At 45.2% G+C, this 21245-nt stretch overlaps 1 long non-coding RNA gene across 1 annotated transcript in view; it reads right to left on the bottom strand.

Moving 5' to 3' along the window:
• Window positions 1-570: 570 nt before the first annotated feature.
• LOC145722177 (uncharacterized) overlaps window positions 571-21245 on the bottom strand; it is a 423749-nt gene continuing 403074 nt past the window's right edge. The window contains exon 3 of the long non-coding RNA XR_014146268.1: window positions 571-582. This is a non-coding gene — a long non-coding RNA (uncharacterized LOC145722177). The remainder of the gene's footprint in view (window positions 583-21245) is intronic.

Genomic DNA, 21245 nt, shown 5'->3' with positions numbered 1-21245 from the left:
GGGTTTAGGTAAGAGAAGAAGGGGGCCAACATTTGTTGAGTATTTCTAATGCTCCTGGTCCTGTTCTAGGCATTTTATATGTGCTATCTCATCAATGATCACAAAACCTCATGAGATAGTTCTATTGACCCATTTTGCAGAAAGCAAAACTGAGTCTCTAAGTGGTTAAGGCTCTCATCTGAGGTCTCAGAGCTAGTGAGGTACCTCTTAGTCCAGATCTGATGGGTCTGGCCTTGTCCATACTCTTCTTGCTTGCCTCACTCTCCTGCTGTCCCAGCATCTGGACCAACCAGGAACTGTACAGGCTTGTTAAGCAGAGGGTAAGATGAGGGGCCCAGATGCTGCTTAGAATGAGCATGGAGATGCCATCTTGCTATTCAGATGTGAACCCCTAGCAGCATCAGTGTCTCCTGGGAGCTGGTTGGAAATGCACGTTCATGGGCCCCACCCAGACCTGCTCAATCAGATCTACATTTTAACACAAAGCTTGTGTGATTCACATCACACTTCAGTGTGAGAAGTGCTGACCTACTAGTAACCTAAGCTCTGTACGTAAGGAATCTGGAGCCAGGTGAGTGTAGACTGAGAAAGTAACAGGTCTGGGGGTAGAATTCAGTGTTAAGCTTCTCCCTTCTACCATGTAATACCTCTCATGGACACAAAAGTCTTCCCTGTCACGGGATCCACAGGCCAGATGTTAATTAACCTCAGTCTGTTCCCAGCCACAGGACTTCTCAGGCTGAGCCTTCCTGGCACCCCTGAGGCCTTTATGTTCCCAGCAAAGACAGGCTTGTTCCTCATTCTGTCCAGGCACCCACTGCAGGCAGAGAAGATTCTGAGGAGAGTGGTAGATTAGGGAGCCCCTCTCTGTCCTTCCTTCTCATGTTGCACTGGATCCCCAGGCTCCTCCTGTGGCTCTGGGTGTGAGGAGACAGCCGGGCCAGGAGGAGAGAGCAGCCCTATACTTCAGTCAGCTAGGGCTGCCCCAACAAAGTACACAGGCTGGGGGCCTTAACCAGACATTCGTTCCTCACGGTTCTAGAGGCTGAAAATCCAAGATCAAAGTGTCGGCAAGTCTGGTTTCTCCCGAGGGCTACTCCTTGGCTCGCACACGGTGTCTTCTCACGGTGTCCTCACCTGGCCTTTCCTCTGTGCCTTCGCATCCCTGGTGGCTCTCCCGGTCCCCTGGAATCAGGGCCCACCCTGATGACCCCGTTTAACCTTAATCACCTCTTTAAATGTCCTTTCTCCCAATACAGTCACATTCTGAGGTACTGGGGACAAAGCTTTAACATGTGAACTGGGGTGCACAATTCAGCCCATGACGGGCCCCCAGCTTTCTGCGGAGGAAGAGAGTCTGACAAGTTGCTTTCCCTCCACATACTGCATTCTGCGTGGCAGTTCTTGCTGTTTCACCTGCCATAGCCTTGCGGGGCCTGGTGGATGGGAGAGGAGGGGGTGAGGGCTGTGGAGAAGAGAGAAAAATGCGGGAGGATATGGATATGTTTTCTCTCTGGTCAAACCCCGAGTGTTCTCTGAGAAAGTCCCTGGTAGCCCTGACTCCTGCTCTGCTGTGTGTTCGCAGCTGCTGCAGCCGCAGGACAAGACCTCCTCTTTAGCTCCGGGCAAAACTCAGTCTCGTCTCCTTTTTGTTGTTTTTAAGTTAGAATGCTTATTTTGACCCATGTGCAGTCTACCCGCTGGAAATGAAACGTCCGTGAAAAATTACTTCAAAGACACGTTTTTAAAACCCACTGTCCATAAGTCCCCTGAGAGGGCCCGTGACTACTCTGGAAATTCCTCAGCCCATTATGTTCTCAATCTTGCTTAATGGGGGAGGGGAGCCATAATTTATTTTTTAAAACATTTTGAAGTCTTCAAATATACCCCCTGGCTAGTTGAAAGTCTGAAAAGAAATCTCATTTGTATTTCCCTAATGCTCCAAGGTTTGATGACTAAGAAATGTTTCTATCAAGATTTTTGTTTTGATTCCTCTTCATTTCCTATACTATTTATTAGCGACTCACAGTTAGAATATACAATTACCCAGAAGAGGTTTAAAAGGACTGAAGTTAAACCCTAGAACAAATTAAAATAGATACAGACAAGCTGTGGAGAATAGCGGTTAAAAAAAAAATAATAGGGGCGCTTGGGTGGCTCAGTCGTTAAGCGTCTGCCTTCGGCTCCGGTCATGGGTCCTGGGATCGAGCCCTACATCGGGCTCCCTGCTCGGCGGGAAGCCTCCTTCTCCCTCACCCTTTCCCTCTGCTTGTATTCCCTCTCTCGCTCTTTCTCTCTCTCTGTCAAAATAAATAAATAAAATCTTTTAAAAAAATAAATAAAATAAAATCTTTAAAAAAAATTATTGTCCCGGGTGCCTGGGTGGCTCAGTTGGTTGGGCGACTGCCTTCGGCTCAGGTCATGATCCTGGAGTCCCTGGATCGAGTCCCGCATCGGGCTCCCTGCTCGGCGGGGAGTCTGCTTCTCCCTCTGACCCTCCCCCCTCTCATGTGCTCTCTCTCATTCTCTCTCTCTCAAATAAATAAAATCTTTAAAAAAAAAAAAAAAAGGGGGGGGGCGCCTGGGTGGCTCAGTCATTAAGCGTCTGCCTTCGGCTCAGGTCATGATCCCAGGGTCCTGGGATCGAGCCCCGCATCGGGCTCCCTGCTCTGCGGGAAGCCTGCTTCTCCCTCTCCCACTCCCCCTGCTTGTGTTCCCTCTCTCGCTGTGTCTCTCTCTGTCAAATAAATCAATAAAAGCTTTAAAAATAATAATAACAATAATAATAATAATAATGCGCCACTGTACCTTGAGAGAAAAAGCAGACTGGGCCTATCCTTCCAGCTTGAGGTAACCCCTTCACGCTGAAGCTACCAAAGACGTCTGAGACTCTCCAAGCACTAGGATCTGAACAACCACCTGAAGTCCTCCCCAGACAGAAGGCAGCGAAGGTGAAGCCCCACCGTGGCCCAGGACGTGCCTCTGAGCATGCGCAAAGGGGCCACACTGCCATTCTGAGAGTGCCCGCCTTCTTAGGGATTTTCTGCCACAAGCAAAGGCACAAGCTCCCAGCTGGTTATCCCACTTTGGTTCCGTCTCAGATATAATTGTAGGATTTGATTCGACCTGCATAGAAAAGGAGAGCAGTACAATCAGACCATGTCAGACTCTACAAGTAAGCCGAGAACAGTAACAGGCTGCCATCAGAACCTGCCTACGTGGGGATATGCCAGGAGAGCTCACCACTCCTCTCCAGGGGGTTTCCTCATTTATTAAAAAGCTACCGCACTTTTATCTTTTACTTCTTCCTTTGATGAGATTGCCGACTGCTCTGCTCCCAGACAGCTCTCCTTTTAAAATGGGCTGCTGGCGGAATTGGCTTCCAGCCATGCTCACTGTATAAATCAAACATAAAATGGGATTCTATTCCTTTATCTTAGTTATTGGGGAAACTGAGGCAATGGCCTGGTCAAGAGTCTCCAATTCAGAACACAGTGTTCTGGCCATACTTACAAGTCAAGGCTTATGTGGATTTACCAGTGGAATTAAACTATGATCCTTTCCTTAGGATGTTAGGTACTTCCACGGTTTTAGAAAGGGATGGAGTGGGCAGGGGGTCCTGGGAGAGAAAGATCTGGGAAAATGAACCCCTTGCCCCCTTCACCGAGGTTCAGAAATATAAAAATGTGGGTGGTAGATGAAGATGCCCAACTAAGGTCAAGAAAAGGTAAGGGAATTACATTATGAATGAGGACCAAGGCATGGACATTCGAGAGCAATGTCATAATGTCTATCTTACTTTGGATCCCATCTAGACACAACACATTGGCAGTATGTGTGAGTCCAAAGGGAAAAGATATGTCTTTGGGTTAAAAAAAAAACAACAATAATCTTTCAGAATTCAGGAGTATTGCCTTTGAGACACTCCTTACTGATGGATCCAAAGAGGCCCAGCATCCAAGCATCAGAGGACAGTGAGGGCGGTGAGCCTGCACCACCAGAGATCCAGCCCTTGGGTCCTTAGGAGAAGGCACAGTGTCCTTTCTGTATTTTTACTGAAAACAGCAGTGGCTAGAGGGTTAAGATAAATTCATTCCGTAGGTAGGTGTGAGTCCCCAACACCCACAGCAGACCAGCTGTGAGGACAGCCTGGCCTGACACCAAAGTCAAGGGTATGGTCCCATTTGGAAGTCCTGGGAACGTCTCTGCAGAGAAGTCCCAGGGTGCACTAGTTCTCTTGCTGCTGAGGGCAGGAGGGGGGAGTGTACCATTGTAAGGGAATTCAGTGTTTATGGGATACAAATGTAAATGTGGCCACCTTTGTCCTCTCTAGCTGGTAATGTGTGAGACCTGCTGGTTTGGCTATGCAGATATTGTTCTCACCAGGCCACAGCTTGTTACTCTTCTGTCCTGTGTGATATGGTCCAGGGCTTGTGGTTGCTGGTGTTCAGGCAATAAATGTTGAGCCTATTATATTAAGTTTTAATATGGTTATTAGGGGGAGGCCTGAAAAGCCAGGTGGTTACTTGAGATTTCCCCTAAAGGGGTTGGGGGCGGCAGGCATTCCTGACGTCAGGAATTAGGAGAAAGAATTTATCAGAAAGGAAATAAGAGCTTCCTCTCTCTACTAAGGCAGACAGATAAGGGACCTCTACATCTCACCAAGCTCACTCTGCTTTCTGGACTTGGGAGGGTCAATGACTACATGTGGGCTTCTGGCTGGGAAGCACAGAGACAGAGCCCACTATCAAAGGAAAACAGAAGCTTAAATGCAAAGATCCTCTAGCATCTAGAACTGGGGAGCCTGACCACCCAGATCCATGCCATGGTTAGTATTTGTCTTCCTTACATTAGCCCTGACTCCAGCAAAGTCTGGTCTAAATGGCATGGCCTTGCTTCAGCTTTGCTCCTAGGGAAAGGGCAACTATCTTCACTAAAGGCTGAGTCATCCAGAGCCATGGAGTTCTCTCGAGGAGGATGAGAGAGTAGGGACCACCACACAGAGGCCCAAAGGTCCTGGTGAGACCATGTGCTGAAGTAAGGAGATTAAGAACATGCACGAAACCTACAAAAATGATTCTTATTCTACATTTTCATTTTCTTGGTCTGCCATTAAACCCGACCTGGTGATCAGTCACCTCAAGGGTGGGCAGGGTGTAAAGGTCCCAGGACACAGACTGATCTACAGAACAGATGGGCTTGGAGAGGCAGAGAGACCTCATTCTGAGTAGGGAGCCAGCCTGAAGCTGACACAGATGGAGATTAGGAGGGTCAAGTCCCTGGTGGGAGGCAGGGGTTGTGTAGGAAGAATTCACCTGGGGGTATCCAGACAGTAAGGGAAGTTAGGATGTCAGATGCAGCATCTTGAGGGTAAGAGAATGGACCCATGCCCTCCATTCTATTAGCATTCCCCACATTGAGTGAGTCAGGCTCTGATGATGGGAAGAAGCCCCTTTGGGATCATTTTGTCCACAGATGGAGCAATGTAGCTGGGATAATTTAGAAGCAAAAAACCCAGGGCACTGTCATCACTCAGGAACAGCCCTTTCATGGACAGCCAAAGCAATCACTCCGTGTCATGTTGTGAGGCACTAAGTGCCTTTCCATTATCCCCATCTTAAAGATGTGGTGCTGCTGGCTGAGGTTGGGTTCAGCTCGAATCCTGTCCAAGTGGAAAGTCTCGATGAAGACTAAGGTGTGATTCCACATCTTCTCCCTGGACCTGCATTCTTTTTTTTTTTTTTTTTTAAAGATTTTTTTATTTATTTATTTGGGAGAGAGAGAATGAGAGAGAGCACATGAGAGGGGGGAGGGTCAGAGGGAGAAGCAGACTCCCCGCCAAGCAGGGAGCCCGATGCGGGACTTGATCCAGGGACTCCAGGATCATGACCTGAGCCGAAGGCAGTCGCTTAACCAACTGAGCCACCCAGGCGCCCTCCCTGGACCTGCATTCTAAGCACTCCTGTGCAGATGGCTCGTGCACATGCAGCATCCCCGTGTCTGCTAGCAAACCCATGCCCCCAGAAGGGGTATGGCAGCACAGCAGGTGACCACCTTCCTAGGTGATTATGAGGTCAAGTTCAGCCATTCCCTCACTCTGCCAGACAGCAGACCCCACTCTGTCCAGAATGATTCCCTTTACCTTAATTCATGATTTGCAACTTGGTTTTAATAAAATGCATTTATAAAAGTGTCCAGAACAGAACTGAGTGTGGCTCTCAAGGCAGATTGAGGTCTTGAACGGTCCTTAGGTTAGCCTTGGCGCCCTCAGTTTACCATCAGCAGAGTTCCGAAGCACATGCTCCCCACAGTCACAGGAAGGGGCGGCAGACCAAGAGGGAGGACGGGGCAATCTCATGATATTCCAAGCCCAGGCAAGCTGCTTCTCTGGATAGATTCCTCTCGTTGGCTAAGTCTATAGGAAGACGCGCTTTTTTATCCCACTATAAGCTAAGAGGCCAGTCTAGACATTTGTTTCACAGTTGATTTGCTTCCAGAAAAGCAAGTCAAAATGACTATAGAATGGAGAGAACTTTAGAGGAGGCACACATAGGGGTCATGGATGAAGACTGCAGAAAGATGCAGACACGCACGGTGAAGCCAAGTAGTGTAGCAGGGACACGAGAGTGCAGACTTGGAACCACAGGGCCGGGCACATCCCTTGCTCATCCTGTGTCTTCGCGCAAGTTACTTAACTTCTTTGTGCCTCAGTTTCCACATCCAGGAAACAGGAAAAATATCTCTTCACATGCTTGTTGTGCAAACCACTGGATTAACACATGTAAGCGCTTAGAACAAAGAGCCTGGCACATAGGAATATTATGTGGGGTAGTTATTCATATTGTTTTATGAAACTCTGTTCCCCAGGCATGCTTTTTCACTACTGACCTTCAGAGGGAGACTGACTGCAGAAAAGATGCCAGTTACTAATTTCTGTGATCTCCTGCCCTTGAGCTTGTGGATCAGAGCTCAGAAATGACTCAGGCACTCACCCTGAACTCAGAATGTTTCTGGCAGAACTTTTTCCACTCCAAGGAGTCGCCAAGTAATTATATTGAAGACATCTTGCCCTGAGCCAGAAATGTGATAACACGCATTTCCTTAGAGGGATGACCAGGAGGCTTGAAGTGAAAACACCTGGGAAACGTTGATAAAATGTTGTATGCATGTGTCTCCATACAGAAGGGGAGGAAGAAGAGGAAAAGGGAAGAAAATAAGGAGTTAGAGGAGGAACAGAAGTTTTCAAAGGGACTTCAGGTTCATGTTGTTTCCACACTGAGGTAGAATGTGAGGATCCCACACATTCAGACCTGCCTCTCCACTACAGTCTACACCCGGTCCTCGGTGGCCATGGCTGCACAGAGGCTGGATACCAGGGTTTACCTTTTCTATTCATGCTGCCTCCACATCTGATAGATCATCATATGCTGTTGATTTTGTCTAATCCTATGCAAGCTCATGATTTCATTTCCAACCAATGGCTCACTTAGGGAAATCTCACTGCGTCGGTCTGGATCTCCCGAGCCCTGGGGAGTGGAGAGGGTGTCCGGTTACCTAGCCAAGTCAGCTAATCCTAAATGGGGAAGTCGAGAGGAGAGGAGAAAAAGTCAGTATCCACCAACCAAAAATGTCCAAAACGCAGCCCCCGCCGCAGTGAGGCGTCATTGACTCCTCTGCGGCAGACGTCCACCGTGCCCTTCCCTGTGTCCCTTACGGGGCGTTCTGGCTTTTCTGTCTCTGTATCTTCTTTTGTTGCTGCTGCTCAAATGCCCCTCTGCTCACACGGGCTTGGCTACCTGCAGGCTGCTGCCCCTATCCTCTCTCTCTGTGAGTCATCTGGCACGCTCTGTTCCAATGTCTACGTCCCTCTGTGTGTCTCATTTTCAAAATCCAAAAGAAAGAGGATTTAACTGGGTCCATATGGTGCCCTATGGAGCAAGCTTGCCGGGCAGGACTGTTGCAACAGGTCACTGCCCAGAAAACCTAAAGACAGCTGCTTTGGAGCCAGCTCATGGCCACAGCCCTGTCGTTTGTGGCAAGCTCATATAAAAATTAAAATCTTTGTTGACCTTCAGTAGTCAACATATTAATTTATACGACTAGATTTTTTTGCATGGGGTGTGACTTCAGTGGATATGGGTCTGTATAAGTCGTATCAGAAAGATAGGAGCAAGGCAAAGAGCAACCATCTCATGAGCAGTCTGAGATCTTGCAAGAATATTAAAGCTCTTTTAGGGTCATTTTGCACTGCGCAAATCCAGACCTACAAGCAAGCAGAACAACAGTGTGTCCTATTAGCCGTTCACAAATGGTTTCTTTTAAAATGTCCTTTCCGATCAGCAGTTCATGGGAGGAGTTTCTCTACCCCAACGGGTCAGGGCAGCCCCTCGTGTGAAGTCAACATTTAAACATTTGGCAGGGATGTGCCAGACCACCCAGACTCCCCCAGATCCCAGCCCAGCCACCACGCTGGATGTCCCTGTGCTGACTGGGGCTCTGGGATCCAGGCCACAAAGATGCTTCAAGATTTCTGACTTTGCCACCAAGGCAACTGATTGCAATATTACACACATCTGGAGAGAGAGACACATATTTAGGTGGGTGATAGAAGACGTGGTTTGAGAAAATTTTCCAGATCTTGTTAACATTTTTTGTGGCCGTGGGAATCTTGCCTAACCTTCAGCTCCCTATCCATAAAAAGGAGACGTCGCTATGCACTCAGTGTGCACATGGATTCCAGTGGAGACTGGTAAGAGCATCCACTTATAAATACAATGGCTGAGGAGGGTCATTTGGCAAAAGGGAGGCCAGTTTCTGAAATTGGCTTCAGTTCTAGTAACCATAGAAAGCAGGTGAGATCATCACCACGGCCTGACAATTCCCTTAGATTTACCCCATTATTCCATCTCGCTCTTTTCATTTTAAACAAGATCTAGCTAAAAGTGTGACTTTAATAGACTTGCTCAGTGGCTAATATTATTGTATTGGTCACTCCGTTTCCTTCCTGGGGTAGTAAATACCTGTACTTTTATGGTGCAGACTTTTGTCGGTTCTAATGAGCTTCCCCATGTTCCTCTGGGCCAAGAGCAACCATGGCAGCCACTCATGACTCAGCTTCCTGTGCACCTGGTCCTGAGGCTGACCCCCAGGGAGAGTGGCCTCGGGGAAACAGCACCCCCTTCATGAAATCAGCCTTGCTTCCCCCATGTGGGGGCAGGAGCCAAGGTCCTGATCAGCCACCACATGTGCTGAGCCCAAGTCTACCCTGTGTTCGCAGATGGCAGCTCTCAGCTGGCTGAGCTGGCCTCCCAAACTCATCTCGGCTGTACTTGGCACACAGCCTGGCCTTCTCGCACCAGAGCCAGAAGGCTGCCACCAAGAGCACCAGGCCCGCTGCTTCCATTCTGCAAACAGGGAGGAGGGGGATTTTTCCAGCCCCATTGGGGCAGGTGAGCACTTGCTGGGAACCTTCGAGGGTATCTGAGTGCCCACAGACCTGCAGGAACACCTCACTGGTGCTCACAGCCTCACTCGTTCCAAGAGGGAAAACATAATTGTCCAGAAGGCCCAGCAGAAATGGGGCTTGAGGGACCAGGTCAAAGTCTACTTCCAACAACTTAGGCGTTCATATCCAAAAAGTATGCATAATGTTAATAACTGGCTAAAAGCATTTACATACATTTTAAACTTTATCTCAAGCTCCTTTGTGTAAAATCAAATCAGAGAGATCGGTCTTTGAGCTGAAGGAGAAATGTATATGGCTTGATAGATACAGATGTGACGGACCTAGGATCTGACAGAATGTTTGTAAGATCAATTGCATGCAGTGCATTGAAAGTGCTCAGTTATGGAGTGGAACTGCCTTATTTCAGAATATATGATGCTTGAGGGCTCACAATTATCTGAAAGAAAAATCCCCAGAAATAAGATGTCAACAACTTCATTTTTGTAGCCCCATATTGATGACTATGAAAAACTCTTTGGCATCAATAAAACTTGAGTGATTGCCTTTTCCAATTGTCCAAAATGAGAAGCAGACCCAAAAAGGCACTTTTCTGCCAAGGGAGATTTCTCTTAATTATCCTTGAGCCTCATTTGCTACAGGCTTAGTAAACAGCCGGAGCCTTTCCTCCCTCTCTGGGACCCCATGCACACGTGCGCACACACACATGCTAGTGTGCACATGTGTCTGCACACTCATGCACAAAATGCACACCTATGAAGACAAGCTAGCAGGGGCCAGACCAACTGGGAAAGATGGCTATTAGACTTGCTAGGTAAAAATATGGACAGTGCAAAGAACAGATATAAAACCTTTGCCAAAAGCTTTATCACAAGGGGCCCCGTTTGCTAAGTGGTCCTTCAGCTTTTATATTTGGATAAATGAGGGTTTGAGTAACTCAAAGTGACTGGCCTTCTAAAACCACACAGAATTCTTCTTTTCCCAATAAAACCTCAAAACTCCTAAATCTCATAGAAGTAAAAAAAAAAAAAAAAAAAAAAGCCATGTCCCTGAGGACTAAAATAGAAAGAGAAAGAAAGAGCGGCCAAGAACATTATTTTCAGCTTCCAGGGGACCGCCTTTCTGTTCACATGCCTGTCACGATTTGTCAAGGAGGTTAAGGGTCCAGCTCACCCCCCCAAGATGAAAAACTTGAGGCCAAGAGGTGGCTGCCTGGAGTTGGGCCTGAGCAGGACAGAGGAGAACGTGCATCCTTTCTTAACCACGCCAAGGATGCCTCAGTGCTGAAATCCAAGGAGCCAAAGACAGTTTTCCAAAAGACTGTACTTAGTAAGGGCAGAAGGTGAGGGTGAACAAATGATGCTCTGTCTCCCTCAGGGTTTTGAAGATTATTAGATTACCATTTCTAGACAGGAACATTCTAACATGATGTAGTAGTTGGACTAAAGAGCGCAAGGCTGAATCAAAAACAAATTTGTTGAGGTTGGATGTTGGGGAAGCTAGTTCACTTCTCCCAACCTGACTATTTTCTTCTCCGATTGATTCATTACTGCTACAAACCCTAACACTTTTACCATATGACTACTATTACTCTCTTTATCTTCCCAAGCTCCCTTATGGGGGGATCAACTTATGCTTGTCAAACATGTCAATACCACAATAGGGGACAATCTCAGTCTTTGACCTCAAGCCAGTACTCACTGGTCCTTCCCCCTGCCCCATTCTCTTTCTTTTTTGTCCTCTCTCTATCGTGGTATTTGGCCCCAAATGACCCTAAATAAGATTCTGCCCGCCCCCCTCACTAGTACTGAGAGTTTAGGCAAAGAACACCTTTCTGAACGTTTTCTCGTATGTGAAACAAAACACTCCATGAGGACTAACTGATATAGGGACTGAGACTGAGATTATTTGAGAAGGACTATCCTAATCACACAAGCCCTTTAAAAACAGAGAGTTTTCTCTGGCTTCCCTGTGAGTTCCAAGGGGCTCATTTCAGCAAACCTCTCCACAGAGCTCTGCGTGAAAGGCACAGGGGCAGGCCGCGGCTCCATCCGAGGGAGCCCGCCAACACAGCTTGACCGCCTCCTTTCCAAATAAGTAGAAATAGGGAAGAAGCTTGCATACTTTTGTTTAAAGTCTGACCCATTTTTCAAGATTGCCATTGTTCTCTCAAATTCACTTTCCTTCCTTTGCTTCCTGTACATGAAGAAAGTTCACACTCACACACTCAAAACACAGCACAACACAGAATGTGCATGATGTCACCCCACAAGGACCTCTGCACAGGGGAATTCCAAGTCAGAGGCCATGTCCCCATCAGGAGCCTTTGCCAATCTTGAGCAACTGTCCAGCCGGCTGGCAGGCTGACCATCGCCACCACCCCCAGCATGTGTACACGTGGTTCGGAATGATAGCGGAAGCTGTGGTGGCAGAGAAGGAAAGAGAAGGGGGCCACGGGAAGATCTGTCTGGGATGGGCTTTTCCAGAAGGTGATTTAAGTGGTTCTGAATTGTCCGAGATAACACTGAATTGTCTTACTCTTCTTAGCTTTTTCTTCTAGGCTTTTTAATTCTAAGAAATAAAAGGCCTTTAAATAGTTTTACATAAAGGTATAAAATTATCTCTGGAAAGAGAAAAAGAATTAATGCATGTAAACAAACCTATAATTTGGGATTGAAGGAAGGCTAGGGATAATTTTGTTCCTTTGTATACTCTTCTCCCTTCTATTTAGAAGTTCTGCATCTTCTTTGCTGCTTTCTCCAACTACCCACCTACCTTTGTGTTCGAATACCACCCCTTTGATGAAGATGTTCCTTCACTCCTCTCTTTCCCAGGAAGAATTAGTTATTCTCTAACTAATGCTTTTTCACTTGTTTCATTTCCCACAGCAAAGAATTAATTACCTCTGATTATCTGTGTAAACTCCAGTCCTGGAGTCACTCAAGGACTTCACAAAGACTTATAATGCTGATATCATGGGAGGGCTGCTGGCCCTGGAAAAAACAAAACATTAATCCTGGAAACCACATGAGAGAGAAAAGTCTAGGGTCTGGGAGAGTGGGGTAGTCATGATGTGGGTTGATCAAGGCAATTGAGTGAATAAGTCTTTCTCAAGAGAGTGTACTTAGTGACCAGAAAGAAAGGGCAAATGTCCTGTTGGATTTTAGGTAAGTGTAGGTCCCTTAGGTGGGAGGAATTGTATGCATTCCCACATCACACAGGCCAAGGATAGCAAAAGCTGACTTCTCAGCCTGGTGCTCTTCATGGATGTTTGTACCGTCCTTTCCCTGAAGGCAGAGCTATAGCAAGAAGGGAAAGCACTGTGGCTTCTAGAGGCTCTCTCCTTCCCTGAGAAGGAACTTGAAGAGAGATAGGTTCTCTGGGGCTGACTTTAAAGATGTGCACTACAGTGATCTCTTCATCCATCCAACCAAATAGCATGTAGTAAGCACCCGCTAGGGCAGTGTTAGGTTCTAGGAATAGAAAATCTCCAAACTCTGGGAGCATGCAATCTTCTCAAGGAAGATAAAAGAGGTCTTGTTAAGAAGTTTTCTTATATGCAAAGAGCCAAGAACAGCCAAAATAAGTGAGACAGGGGTAGGAGGGAGAGGACCCCTGTGGTAGGTCTGAATATTCATCAAAGGTGATGGCAAGAACAGGTCCCCCAGGAAGCCCTGGGCAGAGTCCCTCTGGTGGTGATCCCAGGGAATACAACTAGAAAATGACCATCTTGAGGTTTAACTCTGAATGTAGCCCTGGTGGTGTAACCCAGGAAGGAGAACCAAGGCCACCTGAGTTAAATGTGGCATGAAGAGTCACCACTGAGGGGCTGTTTAAGCAGGGAGGTATCTTAGCTGGAAGCTGCTTTCCTCAATCCACAGAAACATGCACAGTTGGGAAAGAATTCCTTGCTAGTGTTTGAGACACCAAAGCCATTTTGGTTAGGGTACTCAAACTCAGTTTGAGAAGAACAGTTATGTGCAACTGGAAGTCTCCAAAGCATTTTAAGAAGTGGAATAATTTTAGTAAATTAAAAGACCACTTGGATCATGTGATTCAGGGTTGAGGAGGAGTGGGAAATACAAAGGATGTCAAGATGGAGACTGTCAGGATGTGGCAACTGGCGGGAAATGGGAGTGAAGGAGAAGAAGAATGGGTGAATAAGGAGATGTGGATGTTGGCTTCAATGCCTTCCACTTGGGTAAGGAATGTAGGCGAATCAAAACACACACAAGGTGGGGACAGAACAAGTAGATGCTTGGTGTATGTCCCACAGATGTTAAGCTTGATTGCCTGTGGGTCATCTGACAGGAGATGCTTAGGAAGACAATAGGTCTGCTGTTTAGGAGAGGTCTGTGCAAAAGATCATATTTGGGAGCCACTGGCTTTGCAAGTGGTCAGAGGAAATTGTGGGGAGAAAGGTCAAGAAGAAAAACCAATGTATTTGAGCCTCCACAGTGGGTTGGGGATTTGGGAATGATCAGATGTTCTTCCTCGCCCTGCAGAATTCAGGTTAGTACACAAGTCAGGATGGCCACCTCAAGGCAGTAACCAGGAAGAGAATGGTAAGCAGACAAACTGGGAATACTCCAGTTTGCCTAAGTTAAGAAATCACAGGAACGGAGACTAGAAAAGGCAGGTTGAGGCCAGCCTGTGAATGACCAAAACGTTTGGAAGGCAAAGGGGAAATGTCATGAGCAGGGTAACCACAGGTCCAGGGCTCTATGGAGCATTGTCCAATTCAGCCATAGGAAGCACTTCATGATATGGTGATGGGCAGCAGGTGGAGAACAATGGCTGTATGAAGGGGAAGAGGAGAGGCAGTGAGGGCTGGTGCCAACCAGGAGAGACACTCAGAATACCTAATGACCTATGATACTAACAACACAGGCACCATCTATTCAGAACAGGTGCTGGCCAGGACACCATACCGGCGTGAAATCAGCCAATGCACGCCGTTGCCAGGGAATCAGCAATGGGAAGAGGTAGGAGGAGGTACAGCAATGAGGATACAACCTGCCTCTGATGAGTGATAAAATATAAAAAGGACATGCAGATGGCCACCATGATGGTTATGATGTAATATCAACAAACAAGGGAAGAATGGCTTCTTGATAAAATGTAGCTCTGCTCTTCACATGTGCTTTCATGGGGCAGAAGAGAAAACTGAGGGGACTCAGATACAGAGAGACCTTGTGGGCTGGGAGCATCCGGGTCACTGAGAAGCACTGCTGGCTTCAATTTCCCGTTCATAAACTTGGCACGTTTCAGTCTTTGCATGTCACTCTCCATAACTGTGGGACCATTTGTCTTACTTTTCCATAGCAGTAAAGCTAGTTCAGAAATGTAAAAAACAAAAGAAAATAAACAGTCACTTTCCCATTACCCCTAAATGCTGATGGAGAAAGTTGGTGGCAAAGGCATTTCAGGGTCCTGCCCTCTATTTAAGGTTCAGCAGATGCTAATTTACCTTGGACAGTAGACTTCCAGAGCCAGGAGAGGTGGGACCACCCGTGCACTATGGGCACTGCAGGCTTTCTCCTCCCGACAACATCTGGGGAAGGCTAGAGCATGTGTCCTCACACCCCGAAGTGAAAACAGCGTTGCAGAGCTCCGGAACAGCTCATGGGAAGCTGTCCAAGCTGCAAGCAGAGGTACCTAAGGTGCTTTTGCCACATCCACCTCCTGTGTTTCCTTCTTCCTAGTCGCAGCAAAAAGTAAGCTCAGGAGTGATGGAAATCCCCATCAAATGGTAGCCCAGCTTCTGCTTATAAACCTCTGGCCATAGGGACCTCAGTTCTGCCCAAGGAGAACCTACCATCTTTGAAAATTCTGGATTATTGGAGTCTCTCTTTTTGTTTTCCTGAATTCCACCTCTCCCTAGCTTCTGCCTATTAGCCCCTTTGGAGGGACCAAGAAGCAGTGTGGCTTTTAGGCGGTTCCTTCTGGAATTTTCATAGCAGTGACATGATGATCTTACAAAAAAGGCAGCAGGAATAGGTGACAGTTGGAGACCCCGGAATTAAGCATTGATACTTTCTGTACACGACCTCTGAGCCTTTCCTATTCAACACGCTCTATTCTCTGCTCCACCAGTTGGTTCCTCTGGCAAGTTGATGGTGTATATGTGTGTGTCATGGGGAAAATTCCCCTTTCCAATTTCGGTTATTTCTCCTCTTGGAAAAGCAGGTCACCTGGGCAAGAGGCCAGCTAATACAGAGTGCAAACATCTTGTTTGGGGAGGAGGTGGTCAGAACTCACTTATTTCTGCTCATTGGACTTGGCTCAGCAGGTGCAAAGCTGACTCCCAAGTCATGTCCCCACTTTTCTTCTGCTCTGTTCCACTGCTCTTCCCAGTCACTCCTCCCAATCAGAGAAAATTTAAAAGGCAAGACTACACAGCTTCCTCTTCAGCTTTGCCTCTCTGGATTCTTTTATGCTGTGGAAATGAACCTTAAGCCACCCATACCAGGCACCCCCTTTCCAGGCTGAGGGATGTTTGCAGGGGTTCCAGCCATCTCTTAGAACTCCCTGGTGCTAAATCTTCCTCTGGATTGGGAGAGATTTCACCTTCCCTTAATATCCTCCTCTAATTTGATTTATACCTTGTTGCTTTTTACATATATTCTTCTGTCCATTATAGGGGTGAGTCTGGTTGTTTCATCAATAACCAAGATTCTTTCTCTATATTGGAGTCTTTTTCATTCATTTGGATGCATTCTAAGAGGGGATTTATGTAAATCTGTACCTCACCTACAAGCTTTCTATGAAGTTTTGCTTTATTTTTCATAGTGTCTTATTAGTACATAGAAGCATTTTCCTATCATTTCTCTATTGCTGATTGTACCTTTGGTCAATAACTTACTTCATACTGGTTAATTTTTTGCAAAGGAAAAGGGTTGAGGTACCTGTGCCTAGCTTTCACTTAGGTTATTTCTGTATCTTTTTAAGTGTTTTCTTTTATGTTGACTATAATTGAATTAATTTTCTTAACCTGAGTGCTTTAATATATATATATATATATATAATTTGTATTTTTGTTCTTAATTCTGTCATCTTATTTTATGCTTTCTCCGTTGGTATGCTTTTACTGTCTCTTTTGTGCTTTTTCTAAGAACATTTCCTTTGTTAGCTTCTCCCAGTGACTTGGAGGTATATATTCTGTTTCAGATTTACTTCTGGTCTCCTTTAAGATTTTCCAAAAATGCATCTTTTGTTTTCTCTTGTCAAATTCAGGAAAATTTAATAATCTTTTACTCCCTTGTTAGAGGAAGTTTTATACACTTTCATCCATTTGTTTACGCCAGTATGATTATTTTCTATTAACTTACTATTTAAATGTCAAGTAACTTCTAATTTAATATTTTTTTTTACTTCACAAACAATTTGACTCTTTATTTATAAAACTATTTAGTATCTGTATCTAAGTGTGTATCTGGCAAAGCTGTTAACCATAGGCCTTTTGTAATGTGATTTCCCCATTCCTAAATATTTGCCTTTGATTTATTTTTTACTCTACCAGTAAGTTTTCCAAGAAAAGCACATGGGTCTTGGACAACCAAACAAGCCTTTCTGATACCTTCTTATAGGCTGGATATATAAATTTTGAATCTCTAGGGCGCCTGGGTGGCTCAGTTGGTTAAGCGACTGCCTTCAGCTCAGGTCATGATCCCAGGGTCCTGGGATCGAGTCCCGCATCGGGCTCCCTGCTCCTCCCTCTCCCACTCCCCCTGCTTGTGTTCCCTCTCTCGCTGTGTCTCTCTCTGTCAAATAAATAAATAAAATCTTAAAAAAAAAAATTTGAATCTCTATATCCTTCCCCAAGAAAATCCAAAAGAATCCCTGCATCGTCTTTAAACGTACAGTGTTGGAACAGATGTTCTGAAATCTCTGGAAGATTTTTTTTAATATTTCCCTTTGTAATTTTCCTTTCTTCCTGCAAGGGTGATTTTAGATAATTATTCTTTGTCACTGAAATTAAAGCATTTGAGCAGGGTATATATGCATGCAGATTTCTATTCACAAGAGAATTCATTGTATTCAGAAAGCCCATATTTTCTTTATAACCTCAGAAAAGTTTTCTTCCACGTGACGATTTTTTTTCTGCTCCATTTTTTCTAGTTTTTATTCCACAGAATGCTGATGAGTCAGAAATGGGATTTTCCTTTCTTGGTGTCTGTTATCTTCTCTCATCGTATTCTACTGTGTATATTCATTCTACTTTCCTAGAAAGCCTATGTAGTTTGGCCTCTGGGTCATTGTTTTTTCCTTTTGACAACTTTTTTCTTCACTGTTTATGGTACAGATTCTAATTCTGTAAGAGTCGTTGGCATCCTTACATTACTTTTATGTTTTGTTCAATTTTTTATCTCTTCCATATGTTTATCTCTATCTCAAATGCTTCATAATTTCTTATGTATTTTATTTAGTTTATAGAATATATATGTAAATGTGTGTGTATATATATATAGAGAGAGAACGTTTATATAGAATATATGTAATTAGAATACATAGAAAGAATATATAGGGGTGGGGCGCCTGGGTGGCTCAGTCGTTAAGCGTCCGCCTTCGGCTCAGGTCATGATCCCAGGGTCCTGGGATCAAGCCCCACATCGGGCTCCCTGCTCGGCGGGAAGCCTGCTTCTCCCTCTCCCACTCCCCCTGCTTGTGTTCCTGCTCTCGCTATCTCTCTCTCTGTGTCAAATAAATAAATAAAATCTTTTAAAAAAATAATAAAGAAAGAATATATAGGGGTGCATGAGTGGCTCAGTTGGTTAAGCGCCCGATTTGATTTAGGCTCAGGTCATGATCTCAGAGTTGTAAGATTGAGCCCTGCATCAGGCTCCGAACTCAGCAGAGAGTCTGCTTGAGAGTCTCTCTCCCACTCCATCTGCCTCTCCCCCAGCTCGCACTCAACTCACTGTCTCTCTGTCAAATAAATAAATAATAAAATCTTTTTTAAAAAAAAACAGAGAGAGAATGTGTATATATACACATTTTCTTCTGTTGTGGATAGTGAATCATGTAGGAAAATCATTTCTCTCTTTTAATCCCAGTGTCTTCTCATTATTTCATGAGAATCATAATCAAACAAGAAAATAACTCAGGATTCTTTGCTAACAGGTGGGGAGTATTTAATTCCCTTTTTCTCACCTGCAGGATCTTAAGCTGAGTGACAGGTTGTTGTGTGCCGCCTTGGGCTGAAGGTCTCCTGGCTATCAGGATTCTAACTTCTATGTCTCTGTTGGACCGGGATGAACTGTCCTCGGCCAAGACTGCCCACTGTGCTGCATATAGGCAGAGTATGCTCCTATTCATCTCTGCTGGAGAAAATTCATGCACAGTGGCAGTCCCCAGAGGGAAGTGTTCTACTGCTCCTACTTGTCTCCACTATCTCTACTATTGAGTTCAATCCCAAAATGCAGTGAATCACCATATAAACTTTTCCACCCAAGGAGCAGCAACCTTAATAAAGTGGAAGTTCCAGTTGGGTGGCTAGAGCAGGGGGATGGTTGTGTAAGGAAAGACTTAAGCATCTCAGAAAGCAAGTCCTCTCACTTGGGGTTGGTGCCCAGGCTTTCTGCTTGACCCCTTGGGACCAGGTCTCTGAGGCAGAACGCCACAGATGGGGTGACTGCAAATAGTCTTCTTCCTCCTTCCTCTCCAGTCATGTGTTGTTTCGGGTCTTTAGATATGAGCTATGATGCATATAAAAGTTCCATGACTGCGCCCAGTGATCAAACTCCTTGTTTCCAGTGCTAGAGGTTTTGCACCTTCTTTATTTCCTAGGAATTCCAGTGGAAGAAGAAAGAAATTTATGTAGACATAGTTTCTTTCTTTTTTTTTTGTAGTTTCAAGTATTTAAATTCCAGTTAGCTAATGTACAGTGTAATATTAGTTTCAGGTGTAGAGTTTAGTGATGCATCAGTTACATACAACACCCAGTGCTCATCACAACAGGTGCCCTCCTTAATCCCCATCACCTGCTTAACCATTCCCGCTTCCTCCCTCCCCTCCAGTAACCACCAGTTTGTTCTCCATAGTTAAGAGTCTGTTTCTTGGTTTGCCTCTCTCTCTTTCCCCCATCTATGTTCATTTGTTTTGTTTCTCAAATTCCACATATGAGTGAAATCATATGGTATTTTTCTTTCTCTGACTTATTTTGCTTAGCATTATACTCTCTAGCTCCATCCATGTCATTGTAAATGGCAAGATTTCATTCTTTTTTATGGCTGAGTAATGTTCTATTGTATATATATACCACATTTCATTCAAAACCTAGACACCTCCTATTGTATGTATTTTATCTTCTTATATGGCATGTGCTTTTTAAACTGCATCAAAGACTTTATTGAAAGAAGTATGTTACATATGAACAAAATAAAACTAAACACGTAAGTCTCAGAAAACTAAGACTCTAGTGCTTGATAAAGTCAGAAACAATTTTCAAAAATACTTGACCATATTTATTCTTCACAATTTTAATGTAATACAAGTTCTCTTAAGTTCTATTAAATGTTTCGTTGGGGTAACTTACCTAAGTTTGTCATTTGCTTGGTTTGTCTACAGACTAGTTTACCTGAGCGTATCTTCCTGGAGGTATGTATTGAAGAGCAACAATCGAACTTACAAACCCAAGTTCACTCAGCAAGTAGGGGTCTCAACACCAGACCATTACCATGTTGGTCTGAAGTAGGAAGTATGTCTCTTTTTTTCCTTTTTTTAGATTTTATTTATTTATTTTTGCAAGAGAGAGAGCACGTGAGAGTGAGCATGAGCAGGGGGGAGGGGCAGAGGGAGAAGCAGACTCCCCGCTGAGCAGGGAGCCCAACGTGGGACTGGATCCCAGGACCCTGAGCCAGAGGCAGACGCTTAACCATCTGAGCCACCCAGGTGCCCAGAAGTTTGTCTCTTTTAAAAGTTGACCAAAGAACAGTAAATGGACCTCTAGTCGGGGAATGTTTCAAGCAAAATGCCTTCAAAGGAGGAATCTTGGGCCAGCTTCTCAACAGTGGAGGCCCTGCGCATTTGCCGGCTGCCTCACTGGTTGAGACTTTATCTCAGACAGGTCTGTCGCTCAGTGCCCCTTTTATGTAAGACACTGAACGCGTCTGCCAGGTGCAGGGGATTCCTGTTGTACAAAGACTCCAGGCTCCTGACATCAAAGGGAACCTGCAATTGCAATGCTGGCATTTTGAAAAGAAAATGCTGAAACCAAAATGGTTTTTCTCTCCCAGCGTTTGCTTTGGAATTCGCCAAAGCCAGACCCAGGGAAAGTGATGACATCCTAAAAGCCTGTGATTAATTCATGCTGGTCCCTAAGACTTTGCCCTCAGTGCCACATGGTGAAGCAGTTACTACCACCTGGTTTTGCTCCGCAGCCAGAAAGCACTTCCAAGAATTCCAGTCATCACTTGCAGAGAGATAGGCCTGAGTATGGGGAGTTTCTTACAGTGCTCTTTTATGCAAATCTTTTATCCTTTCCCTCGCGGAGATTCCCTTGCATAAACAACTCTGATTACCAATAGATTATTTACACATGTGATTGATTGCTCTTCTTTCAATGAGTTGTTCCCTGTGGCGGTTCAGGTCCCTGTTTCAGTGTTTTTGTATAAGTAGGAGGCTAAGGTGGCAGGAAATAGGAGCTCCCCAGAGGAGCAGTAACTGTGATAAATGAGACTATGTGAGGCTATTTACATACAGGAAACAATATAAGCAAAAGAAGGAGGCAACTCAGAGTGTGAAGTTGTATTAAAGCTATAGCGCTAATTTTTTTTTTTTT

The sequence above is a fragment of the Leptonychotes weddellii genome, chromosome 6 (genome assembly GCF_054177405.1).
Source record: "Leptonychotes weddellii isolate Sample4059 chromosome 6, ASM5417740v2, whole genome shotgun sequence".
NCBI classification, from domain to species: domain Eukaryota; kingdom Metazoa; phylum Chordata; class Mammalia; order Carnivora; family Phocidae; genus Leptonychotes; species Leptonychotes weddellii.
This window is presented reverse-complemented; position numbering and strand designations above follow the sequence as displayed.